Source organism: Cygnus olor, chromosome Z (assembly GCF_009769625.2).
Source record: "Cygnus olor isolate bCygOlo1 chromosome Z, bCygOlo1.pri.v2, whole genome shotgun sequence".
NCBI lineage: Eukaryota > Metazoa > Chordata > Aves > Anseriformes > Anatidae > Cygnus > Cygnus olor.
The window spans coordinates 50003450-50017281 of record NC_049198.1 but is presented as its reverse complement, the minus strand read 5'-3'; positions in this window follow the sequence as shown (position 1 = coordinate 50017281).

Below are 13832 nucleotides of genomic sequence, written 5' to 3'. Positions count from 1 at the left end.
AGACCGCAAGCAGAAAATTGAACTGAGAAGGATAGCACGCACCTGTTCCGCAGCATTTGTTGGTTCTCATTAAACCAGAACACATTTTTGGCCTCATACGATTCCAAGATGATATACCAGATTGTATCCATAACTGAGCACATGATGAAGCAGAGAAATACGAAGTTATGTTGCTGTTCTCAGTCCAGTAATAAGTTATGTGTAGCTCTGCTGATAAATCTCAGCAGCAACAGAGCTAGTCTGCTAGTGCATTGGCTGGTGCTGGAATCAGATTCGCCAGTGCTGAGCATAAGTGTGCCATATGATGGCCAAGATGACAAACACTGCTTCCTCAGAGACTGTCAAACTGACCTACGGAGTGCCCAAGTTTGTGCATATCACTATTTACATTTTTATTGACTTCAAAATATAGGTAATCAAAATCCAAAACAAAGATTTAAGCAGGTGCCCGTCTGTAGAAAGATGGATCCTGCAATTACACAGACACGTTGCACTTTTGCTTGTCTCCTGACATGCTTCATATAGTGATTTGCCTGCAGGTTTCCTACTTGTAGGACTGTGTCTCAGGAGTGGTGTAAATGTTACCGAACTGGTTCTGTTGGAAGGCACACACCGTTAGGCTGACACTGTTCCCCAAAGAAACACGCAGATTTAGGCATTTGTTTCCTGTTAGCTTCTCCTGAATTGCCTAATCCCAAATGCATTCTTAATTGTAGACCTGTTCTGCCTTCCAAAATTACCACCTTCACATTAAAAATGATGCAAACAGGAGGGCAACTTCTATATTTTCTTAAATACATGTATTTAAGGTCTAAATATGCAAAGCACCTTCATCTTCATGTAGCAAACAAAGCATGTTGCATATGTTTACTCATTAAAGATAGCAGAACTTATTCAGGAAAGCTCTGGAGTAACTGCAAGGAAAGTTTGAAGAAATTGGGTTGCTTGAAGAAAAGGTGCCATAAGGATCTCTAACGCATTTTCAAAATCCACAAAAGGGGGTTACAAAAAAAGAAAGGATGTATGTGCTCTCTTCACAACTGGAAAGAGATAAATATAAATTGGAGGAACACAAATTGAGGTCGTTTGTATAGAATATTGGAGTGTGTTACACATGTAAATGCGTGAAGCCTTTGGCTTTGGTGGTCTCTAAGAACACATCAGACATGTCTGACAAGACTGACTGTATTTGAGGATTAATTGTAGTTAATCCTCTCATCCAGTTGGTGTGAGTTTCTGTTTTCAATTATTCTGTTGCAGTTTTCAGTAATTTTCTGCTTTTACAGAATTACAATTGAAATAATAGTTTGTCTGTAAGCTTGAGGAAGTGGTATTTCTAGAATCAGATTCTGGAGCTGAGCACCCACTGGGAATGATAGCGAAGGAAATCCCCATACCACTGTGGGAACAATGGAAACAATAGGAAGGTGCACCACCTTGAGCACTTGAAAACTAGATAATTTACTACAGCCATGCAAGATAGCTCTTCCAGAGGATGTGTGAGCCAGACCGAGGCTGCTGAACTATCCTGTTATTCCTGCACAGAACAGGCAATGCTCTGCCACGCAGGGCAAATAAACATCTGAGGGAGATGCTGATGCTTTTGATCTGTCCGGAAGGAACGTTCTGATAGCAGGAGGATCTGTGTATGTTTCAGCTTAATCTTCTTTTAAAGTCAGAAGTGGAAGGTAGACAAAACTGTGTGATGATACAGGTATGAGAGAGTCATGAAAATATGCCTCAGGTCTTTGTCTGCTGTCCAAATGAATTCGCTGATTTTGTTAAGCCCTTTGCCTTGAAACAGTCTGGGATATGCTGGCCCCTGGTATTAAAAACAAACAGTTTGTATCCTTTGCTGCTTTAGAATTCTCTCCCCTTGTCATATGTCTAGAAGTCTGTCAGCTCAAGAGAAAAACAGTCTCTGCTTTTCACTGTCACTTGGAATTGCTTATTTTGCACAGATGAATGAGACGCTGAAGGGGTGACATCAGTGTAGTAACACAGATACCTTCCTTCGTACCAACCAGACTTTCACCAACTTGGTTCTGCCCTTTATTGTTCATTTGCAGAATTCTACAAGTTGACACAGCAGATCAAGAAATTCTGGTGCGGCAGGTTCACAGTTCAGGCTTATTTTCTTTATGGTCATGTAGCTATATCACACTAGGTATTGCACAATAAAATACAGGAACTGGAGGTCTGCATACAAACGCATAAAAATTGCTATGTAGCACTTGCACAAAAGGTCTAGATCCTCAGCTTTGGTAAATAGGCACCAGCAGCTGATTTTCATCAGTTGATGATTTTGCCTAACAGCATTAGTTAGCTTAATAGTGAGCTCTCTGTTGAGGCTCAGTTTTATACATAAATGTCCTTATTGATTTAGCCTGCAACAGAGTACACGACTTATGAGCTAAATGAGTATTATCAAATCCAGGTCACTGCTGTAATTAAGGGGTGTGGGCAAAAGCTCTCTTAAAAATAATGAAAAAAATGAAGAGTCAATGAAAGTTTTGTTCTGAAAGGAGTGAAATGAACACTTGTGGTAATGCCAGCTTTCCTGAAATCTTTCCTCCAGCTTAAAACAAGAGCCATAGTAATTGCTGGAAAAAATATTTGTGCCTGGTCCGTTGTAGATCATGATGTCCCCCTTTTGGCCCTAAAATTTCTGAATACCTTCTTTTATCATCAGCTTGAATGCTAGTAGATACAATGCAAAGGAAACGTTTGGGATTCTAGAGCAACTTGGCCAGCGTACGAGCTACTATTTTCAGGGTTTTTTCTTCTTGTGTCTACAGAGCAGAAATCTTTTATTTGACATTTCAAAATGAAACCTTTACAATTCTGAATGGGAAGCCGGCTAGGATAAGCAGCAAGCAGTCTTGCAAAATTACCCTCATTACTGTGGTTATGTTTTGAATCATTAGAAAGCAGTCACTGCATCATTTAAAATACAAACCTGTGCGAATGATTTAGGAATGTGCTGCAGATGGCACTTCTCAAGTTGCAGCAGTTTGTGAAGACACTGCAGATAATCTTTGTGATTGACATGCCGGCCCAAGGCACTGCTACTGAGGTGATGGGTGAAGCCCTGTATTTGAGCACCACATAAAGCAAAAGGCCTGCAGAATTTGGGGCTGGATTATATAGATGTATATTAGAAATGGGCTGAAATCCTGTGAGCACAGATTGCCTGCATGGGAGCAGAACTTCTCTTACATGGTGGTGTAGCTCTGTGGAGCTCAGTCAAAATACCCTGCAAAACACAGCTTTTTGGAAGACTTCTACATCCAAAGGCTTTGCTGGTGTTTATTCTGAGGGTGGTGCGGCACTGGCACAGGTTGCCCAGAGAAGCTGTGGAATGCCTCATCCCTGGAGGTGTTCAAGGCCAGGCTGGATGGGGCTTTGGGCAACCTGGTCTGGTGGGAGGTGTCCCTGCCCATGGCAGGGGGTTGGAACTGGATGGGCTTTGAGGTCCTTTCCAACCCAAACCATTCCATGATTCTACAATTCTCCATTTCCTTGATAGTTTAAAAATGATTCCACATCCATGCCTTTAACGTGATGTGAAGTTGCTGAGGGCACCTGCCCGAAGGAGAGAATGGGTCTCCTGACCAAAATGACTGTGATGTCCTCGCTGGCCCCTGAACCCAGCCACCGTCCTCCTTGCCCTAGCATCCTTCCTGGAAGGAAATTTTGTGGCAGGAACTGAGGGGGGCTGTGAACTTGGGAATGAGAATGCTGTTTGTGACTGAATGAATATTCAGTTTCACATGTGAGCTCTCCGTGGCTGGAACCTGTCTGAACTGAACATCTCTGAAAACTGGGAGTGACAGGATAGACAGCTCTTGTTCTTCGTGCTGCCAGGGATCGCTGTCCTTGGGTGAGTCCCGTTGCCTGCACGTCCCTGTGGTGTTCTGTGTCCTAGGTGCCGTAACTGCACGCTCTCCAGAATGATGCCTAGTGCAATGGGGGGATTACCAAAGCATAACTACAAAGCCAACTCTTGGAAAACTTGGCAAAGTATTTTGTTTTTAAATGAACCTTCTTAATAACAAAACCTTGCTACAAGCACTGTGTTTTTCAGGCACCTGCAGGCTCAGTGCCTGTAGTTAACATGAAGTCCTGCTGACTACGGGCCTGCTGTAATTCTACCTCACAAACAGAAGGAGCATTATTTCTTAATGGTTAGCCCAGTCTGAAAATTGGATTATACAGAGTCGGTGAGCTAGAAACCAGGAAAAATAAGGTGAGAGTGCTTTTTTTCCAATAAAATGATTGTATTCAAGCATTTATTATGCATACAGACCAAGCATGGGTACTTATGCTACATTTTGGCTTCCCTGTATTTCCCACTGCTAGGGCAGGTGACGTTGGCACCACTCAGGGCAGTAATGTGCCTGGCACAGTGCCATATTGTGCACAGATATTCAGGCTAGCTTCGAAACAGAAAGAAATTTGGAGTTGTAGTTGATAACAAGCTGAATGCATCATAACACAGCATGTGTAATGACTAGAGGAAGTAAATTGGGATGTATAAAGAGTATTAGTGTCTGCAGGAAGAGTTAATTAAAACTTTTGTCATTATGCTCAGTATTTTAACTCCAGTATAGAGACCAGTGCTTGCTGTCATGCTAAGGAAGAGGTGGAACAGCTGGAGAGTGCTGAGAGGAAGATGGTAGAACACAGATAATGATCTCCAGGGAAAAGTCGAAAGAAATGGGGTTGTTTAGGGAGAGAAGTCTGTGGCAGGTACTGTTCACCTGGTTAATAATGCAAGAAGTATGGAGCCTAACTTTTAGCAAGGAAGATCAGACTGAACCACAGGGAAAGTTTTCAAAATTTTATGGCAAGGGTAGTAGTATGGGGGAGGACATAGCACCTCTGTGACTGGAGGCCTTCAAGAATGTGGTTGGTTGGAAAATGTCTTACAGAAATGTATGTCCTCTTGCTTTTACCTGGAAGATGATATCTGATGGAATTTGGCATATTATTTTCTTATTTCTTTGTTTTCTTTTGATTTTTTTTGTTTATTTTATTTTATTGTGGCATCTACACAATATTTGATCACCACTATTCAGCCTGTTGAGAGACACAGTGGAACATCTTTGTCTCAAGAGCTATGGATAGTGTTAGCAGGTGCTAGTCTGTGAAGTTCAGTTTGCTAATCCTAGGAGTGGTTAATAGTGCTCATTTCGGGAAGTTCAGATTTGCCAGGTAACATTAGGGTAAAAGGGTACAGATATAGGGATGGTTCTCTAAGTAGAAGCAGAATCACAGAGTGGTTGAGGTTGGAAGGGGCCTCTGGAGGCCACCTGGACCAACACTCCCCCAAGTCCACCCCTGGCTGCTCAAACAGAAACACCTGCAGCAGGTTGCCCAGGAACTCTTCCAGATGGTTTCTGAAGGTCTCCAAGGAGCGGGACTCTACAACCTCTCTGGGCAATCTGTGCCTGTGCTCTGTCACTCTAACAGTAAAGAATTGCCTACAGATGTTCAGAGGGACCCCCCAGGTCCTTTTCTGCAGAGCTGCTTTCCAGCTGGGTGGTCCCCAGCATGTCCTGGTGCCTGGGGCTGTTCCTACCCAGGTGCAGGACTTTGCACTTCTTGTTGAGGTGATCAGCCACTCCTCTGAGTATTGTGTCATTTGCAAACTTGAAATTCCAGCAAGGGCTCTCACATGGTAGAGCATGTCCCATAGATTTTGATTCAAAATCAGTTCAAGGAAGTTTTATGATGGACTTGTTGCAATTTGGTATTGGTCTGGTACCCTGGAATGCTACCAAGACAGACCGTGAGAAGCCCTGGTGCTTCACTCTCTTTGCTTTTCACCAGCTCAGCCAGCACTGTTTCTACCACTTCAAAAATAAACTAAGTGGCCCTCCTTGACATAAATAAACTAATTACATCTCCTTTTACTTAGTCACCTCCAGTCAGAAAAGCCAAAACTCTTGAGTACGGCAGCTTCCCCATAGAGCTACTGTTGAACCCTGTGGCCTCTCATTTTGAGTTGACACCAACCCTCATTTATCACCAGCGCTGTCTGGAGCTGTATCTCAGAAGCCCATCGGGGTTGGCAGGAGCATCTTCTGTTGAGAAGTCTGCATGTTTGCTCTTTGGACAGTTGTAATCATCTCACATTGTCAGCATTCAGGCTTGGTCACCCATTAGTAACAACCTTTCCAGCTGCACTGAAAGAGGGGAACTTCTGAACAAACACAGAAAGGGAGAGAAGATTAAATAGGTGACAGCCGGTAAAGACAGGAGCCAAGCCAGAGCTATTTATTTCGAATTATTTTATTTTGGGAAGCCAAGGCATGTTTGTGGCAGGCAGGAGGGGCCCTAGGTTCTGCTCCATGACTGACCAGACATGTGGTGCCTTATTACCAGGGGAAATTCGTTTTATTTATTCATAAACATAGGTGCCTTGCAAACTTATTTTTACACATTCTTTTCCAGCCATATTAATAAAGAAATGCACAGAAACCCCAGGGAGGTGTCTTTGCCTGAAAAAAAAAATATTAGAAATAAGCAATAGTATTGCCAAGCACACCTGTAATGACTGCAGTTATGCTGCCATTGCAGGCGTTTATCCCAGAGCAGATACGGCTTAGCAAGAAAGGCGCAAACTATGCACACACCTTTAAATGCTAACTCACCTTCTGGTCCACAAAGGAGGAGTTAGAGACGTATAGACTGTGCTCCTGTATCCCCCTACCTGTAAGGGGATAATGGGGGTTTAAATGGGTTATTTTGGAGAATTGGAGCTGCAGAGCAAGGTGTTCTTGGGCATGGGTGTTTTGCTCTGTAAGCCTAACAGAGACATGTAGCATCCCTGGGAACAGAGGAACACCTCCAGTGGGATAACACGGGGCCCATCTCCAGCACAGAGCTCAGGATGTGCTGTGTGTGGCTGTCTTTGATGACTTCCTTGCACTACTTGAAGCCTTTAGCAGCCGTCGGCTGCTTGCTTCACCAACTTCTCTTGGTCAACAATGCTGTTGCAATGCGTTAATCATTTGTTCGTAAAAAAAGTATCTGGTTTTTGCTAGGGAGAGCAAACTACTACAGCCACTTAATAATGAGCAGCTAACAAAGTCAGACAATCAGTCTTCTCCCCGTTGGCCCACCTCAGACCTGCCTTTTACTATGGTACAGTGGAGCTGTTCAAACCTACAAGTAATGGCCAATAGTATTTCTTGTGAACAAGGAAGCCAAGGAAAGGTCCAAAACACAACATTGCGTGTTCATTTTCTGACTCTTTCATCTTGCAAACCCTCCCCAGTACCATTTCTGACCTTCTCTCATTATTACCCAGTTCTAATATCTTCCCTGGCAGACTGACATGGGGCTGGTTGAAACCTGGAGCTGGATGCTTTTGACTTCGGCCAGAGCGATAACTAGGCTGCCACCTCTCCTGTGTCACTTCTTTAAATAACACATTTCAGCAAACTTGCACTGAGGAGACTTGGGGCTTTGTCACTGAGGCTGCAAAAGCCCAGATCTCACCTACGTACAGACGTGAGGTGGAGGAACCTTTGTTTGCCCGTGTCTGAAATGGAGCTAATGCAACCTTTGTGCACATTCACTGGTGCTCACAGAGAGGTTTGGAGTGCTTAAAAAAAAAAAAAAAAAAAAAGATGTGAGTGAAACAGAGTTGTCTCCACTTGTAGTGCTAATTAGTGCACTAGTCCATGATGTTAGCAAGTACTAATAGAGAAATGCTAAGCCCTGTGAGCGTCCCTTCTCTCTTGCTAGGGTCTCTCTGCTAATGACCCCTAACAAAACAGTGTGCAGCAATAATAGCTGGAAACAACAGACTATGTGCATTAAATGACTTCATAACCGTGCTGGCTGTAAAAGCATGGAAGAGCTTGTGTTGCTAATCATCTGTATTTTGTGGCTGCCTTTCCCCTGGGACTCAGGAGCGTGTGTAGGTTTGGCATGGGTTCACCCTCAGAGGATGGAGAGGGACCAAGCCCGAACTGCCTGTGTGCGGCCTGGACCCTGCCCGGGCGCTGTGCAGAAATGGGCCTGCAGCTCCCGGCCCGTGTCTCCTCCCCAACAGGGCCCTCCAGGGCCTGGGCTGTTCCCTGCCAGCGCTGGTGGTGCCAAGGGGAAGAGGGGGGGGGGGGTACATGGGGCCCTTCCAATAGCTGCCTGTTGTGCGGCGGGGCTGGTTTATTGCACAGCTGCTGGCTGAAGGGAAGCCTTCAGACAAGGCCTGCTTGTGGGGAGAAGAGAGGAGGCTGCCCGGGGCTTTGTGCACCCCAGGCCAGTGTCTTCTGTGTGAGGACAGGGGGAAACACGAAGCAGAGGGAGATACGTTCACTGCCTCCTCCTCCTGACCCCATCCTCAGGGGTGCAGAGAGGGAAGGCTGCCAAGGCCTGCCCACCGCCCTGGGTCACCGGGCGGACAGAGCCAGGCCGCACACCACCGCATTGCTGCATCCCCTCCTGCTGCGGCTCTCACAGTGTCCAGCCTGCGGGTTTGGGGCTGTTCTTCCTCTTCCTCCATATCCCTCCCCCACCGCCCTCAGCCTGTGCTCCATCCCGGAGAGCTGAGGCACAGCCCGGGGGCTTTATTTGTAGGGGGGGAATGGCAGTGGGAGCGGGCAGAGGGATGTGAGTGGAAATGAGTTGTGCTGATAAGCCTTCTGACTGTATTTTGTTTTACCGAGGTTCTTAACAAATAATCTTTCTGCAATGCAAACCTGGCTTATCAGGCTAACGCAGATTGTCTGAAATCCTTATCTCCACGGGCCAGTTAGCTGGAGTGATCCCCTTTTCACAATGAATAGAGAATGAAGAGCTGAACACAAGCCCACCCCTCCCTCCTTCCAATCATTGCCATTTACTGGCATTGAACCGAGTGGCTCTGATTTCCAAACTCATAAATAACGCAGGGGCTTCAGAGCTGAGCTGTCCTGTGTTTCGAAACAGTTGTTCAGCTGTGCAGGGAGGCTGAGCCTGGGGGGGAGGTATGGGGGCAGAGCTGGTGAAGGAGGAGGAGAAGTCACTGGTTTGTTATACGCTTTGCAGAACGGTCTGTGTTTGAGCTTGTTTTTAACGCTAGAGATAGAGTGGTTGCCTCACACTCACAGAAGCATTCCTTGCTCTCAGCATTGCAGTGAACCCAGGCTCAGACGTTCAAATGAATTTCCTGGGTATGCTTTTTGCTCTGTATCTTTGCCTGGTGTGTGCACATGCATGTGTGGCAGGGGAAGCTGCTGCTATTTGTAGGTTTGAGATTAATGGTGAGAAATGTGCCCACTGCTCAAGAGGAGGATTTTTCTTCATTCTGTTCATTGCGTATATGTGTTTTCTGTTCCTCCTGTGGGTCAAGTATGTGTACCTGTGGATCAGATGGCAGCTAAGTAGCTCTGCTCCCTTTTCCTATGATCCTACGATAAAAATAATAGCATCTGTAGGGAAGTTTTATTATTCTGGCTGTGGAGCTCTGGTAATATACACATAAAAGTCCATCTCTGGGAACACATGATGGAACAGGCAGATGTGGCTGTTGTCTTTGTGTGTCTGTGATCACTGACAACATTCTCCCCTCCTGCAACACCATGCAGTGTTCGATGGCTGCACCAGGTTCTAGCCCTTCATGTCCAAAATACACAACGGGCCTGTACTAAAGGAACAAGAACAATTGAAGAAGGAGCCTGAATGTTATCCACAAACTTATGTGTCAGTGTTTTGTCTCTTTCCCTTTTGAATGTTTTCCTGCTCAAGAGGCAAGGGTCTTGAGTCAACATTTGCTTCAAGGGAACTTCTCTAAGCTATAACTGTACAGAGAAATAAGGCTCTGCATGAAACTGGCTTCCCACAGCATGCAGCACTGAGAAGTACTAGTGGAGTCACTGTCAGTTCCTCTTGGCATCTGGGCAGATGCCAGTACAAAGGATTAGTTTAGCAACAGAGATGAACTTCCTCAAAGCAAGAGCTTTCATACCCCAGGATGCAGTTTATCACCTTATATTGATGCTAGTTAGCTGCTAAATAAACAAATGTGAATTACACCAAAGCACGGAAATATCTTGGAGATAACTCTACCCTGGAGCATGGCAGTATTGATACTGTGCAGTATATTGGGTGCCTTGCCCTTCATACTGCATCCCACAGGCACAATTGCTGCCCATTTTTGCATGTGAAGCAGGTCAGACCACACCAACAAGCAGCCAGGAGGAGTTCCTGCCTCCAGGCAGCCCCAGGGTTTGAACCTGAGTCTGTGCAATCTATGGCAAAGGGCTGTCTCACCGTACCACAGCTCCTCAAAGAAAACACCCCGTGGAGATGTCTTTGCATGTGCTGTCAGCATCTGCAGCATCTCACCTGCTGGCTGTTTTCCAGGTTTTGCTCTTGAGCCTTTTCCCCACAAGCCAAAAGTAGTTTTCGCTGCTTGCTTCAGAAGAGGAGGATAAATTCTAGAAACAAAGGAGCAAGATGACTTCGTGATACTCTGCAGTGCCCCTCTTTAACCAGATCATGGCGTGGCGTTATGTATTCACACTGCTGTTGATAGCAGTGAGAGATACATTGCACTGCACGTCTGTTTAGGTGACACCTGTGAATGGCAGCTGTGACGCCAGTCCTCAGAGACTCCCAGACAAATACAGCAGCCATGTGTGGATGTGTAAAGCATCACCAACATCTCCAGATGTAGCTGTGAGGATGGAGTGTGCTTCTGGAAGAAAAGGCTTACAATTAGTCTTGGTTTATTATATCAGAAGAATTCTACCGGTGTTGTGCTTCTTCTAGAAACTCCAGTTTTTGTTTGCTTGAAAGGCTCAAAAACCTCTTATTGTTGCCTGGCCTCACAGAAGTCCCCTTTTACAATAGAAAAATGTCTACATTCTTCCTCTTCCCCTGGCTTTGATGTGAATCTGTGTGGGAGAGTCCATCTCATGCTACCTGCTCTTTTTTCTAATCTGGAGATCTGTATCCCAATTCCTTTCCAGTTAACACGTTTCTCAGCTTGAAGTGTCACCTCTGCTTCTCACAGATGGATGCTCAGGGTGCAGACCAGGTTTGGTTGAAGCCAGCAGCTGAACTCCTTATGTCCCATCAGGGCCTGGACTCCACTCATCTCCCCACCCTGTTGGCAGAGTTCAGCTCAGCCCAGTCAATGCTGTTATGTGTTGCTGAGTTTTGTAGTACGTCCAAAGGGCTACTTTGCCTCTCTTGAGGGTTTCTTTGGCCTGCCTGCTCAGTCTAAACTTCTCCCCTGTATCTGGGGCCTTGTACTGTGTTTGTGGGTGAGCTGTTTTGCAGGCTTATTCCTTCTCTCCTAAGTGCATTGGTCTGCCGCGTCCTGCTGCCTTTCACACAGTTGCCACCTCAGCCAAGTCACGGGATAACTGGACCATAGGTAACAGGTAATAAAAGGACAACATGCTGTAAGGCTTCACAAACTCTGAGCATGCTTGTCCCCATATCACTGCATTTTTCCTGGTGGGAGAGGAGTGGGATACAGCCGTCTGGTGATGTTAGAGTGGGATAGTGTCCAGCGTGCTCCTGGACGAGCCGGGTGAGCATAGCAGAAACTGTACATTTGGTTCCTGCATCCCAAGGACTTTTCTGCACAATACCTTTTTGTGGCAGGTCCGGATGGGTCCCAGTAAACTGCCCACGCAGAAGCACAGAGGACCCAAAGAAGCTGGCCATTTTCAGAGGTGATGGCTTGTCCTGGCAATGCCAACTGGCTCAGCTTTCCTTTTAGCTTCCTCAAGGCTGATGCAGACAGATCAATTAGGGACTGCCCAGCAAAAGCTGCAGCTCCTCAACCCTCCCCCATACAACAATAAAAATATGCCCTCGCTTTTCTCCTTCCTTGAAGACCCCAGGAGAGAATTAGCTGGTGCTGCAGGTGCAGTCGTCCTGCAGGGTGGTGAGAGCAATGAATAGTAAGGTTTTTAGCTCAAGCACACTAAGGCTGTTCAGCAGCCATTGGATAATCCCCTGTTAATCAGATTATGTAAATTCCTACTTCAGCATCCCTATCCCATCTCTATCCCTGCTCTCCAAGCTGGAAATAAAAGGCACTCTAAAAAGGAACATTTAAACCGCAAAAAGGCTGTGCTGCTGAAAGGGGTGGGCAGAGGTTGCCGAGACGAGGAGCAGCAGAGCAGGGCTTTGTTTCCGTGCAGGCAGGCGTTCCTGCTCGGCAAAGCACCGGAGACACCAGCAAACCGAAGGTCAGGAGCGGGTGCTGCCCGTGTGTGAGCCGTGTCTCAGGTCCTGGGGGTCTGGGCTTCTCCTGGGATGTTGCTTGTGGTGCACTGCAAGAGCTTCAGTGACTTCCTCGCAGCAAAGTGGCTTTCTTCCCTTTCTTCTGCATTCATGATGTGTTACAAGGTCACTCTCTTGTACTGTAAAGCCCGGCAGTCCAAATCGGGTTTGGTGAGAAGTGCTGCCAGCAGTCCGAGCTTAGTCACTGAACACAGGGACCAAAGAGAACTGAGGGACAGGATACGAAAATAGCCACTGAAACTGTGCTCACAAAGCCTGGGCATGCGGGTACTGCATCCCCTAAACCTGCATTAGTGCTCAGTGCGTGCAAGGTAACCACATCCTCTGGCTCTGGGCTCTGTGTGAGATGATGTCTTCCTGAAACACTTGTCAGGAGCCTGGGCAATCACAACAGCATCTGACACAAGTTATACTGAGCACCAGCACCGAAAATGTGGCTTATGGTCCCTCCTTGGTCTCTGAGGCTGTCACATTTTCACCAGGTAGGAGCACTGTTTTTCTTACAAACTGGAGTGGAAAGCCGAGGAAGGCAATAGAGGCCAGTAACAAGTAGCACAGAGGAGCTGAGAGCTTATTTATTCTTTTTGTGGCCACTAAAAACCATCCAGAACACTGAGCTGACCTACATTTGCTGTGTAATACTCCTGGCTGAAATCAATTCCTTTTGTTTGTGATAAAGGTGGAGGCTGCCTCTCCCATAGCAGATGCAATACACTGGAAATAAGCTTTTCTACCCCGAACAGGGTTTTCCACTAGGCTTTCAGTATTCATAGACGATCAGGAGAATTTGCTCCCCAGTCCTTCTCTCCCTGCTGCTGAACTCACACCCTGATACCGCTGTCTCATTCTCGGTGGGTAGCAGAGCTGTCTGAAGGGCTTTAAAAAATATTGCACATACAGCACTGGGACATTGCTGGTTTGACGGGCTGATCTAGCTACAGGGCATGCCTTGATTTCATGGGACAAGGTGGCATAGTGGGGACAACAGCAACAAAGTCTGCACACAAAGGGCTTTTCTGGTGTTAATGGAGCTGCTTCCCTGCGCTGTGAGATGAGAAACCAGGCTGCAGGGATGACACTGGTGGTGGGGAATGGACCTCTTTGTCCAAACTTCTCGGAGCTTCTGGCTGGCCTTACAAAATCATTTTGATAACAAAGCTGGTTGGTTACGCAGGTTGTGCAGTTCTTACCCTGAGGAATTTTGTCAAAACTCTGTCTTCCCCATAGAAAGTAGAGAGAGGTACAACACAACCATATTACAAATCAATCAGCAGAACTGAAAGCGTAAGGGGTGATTTCTGCGTGCTGTGGACTACTGCTGTTCTGCAGCAGCCAGTGAAGTATATCAGTTTACACAAGCTGAGCACCTCGGAGACAGAGATGTATTTAACAACATTTGAAACAAAGCAATTGGAAATGAAATTTGAAACAAATTGTACAATTTCTCCTTCATCAAGGTAGGAATGAGGGCACGCATTCATAACTGACCAAAAAAAAAAAAAAAAAAAGGATGTCAAATCTCTTTAAAGTAAGAAAACTACATTTATGACAGAATAGTCAGCACGTCTGGTTTT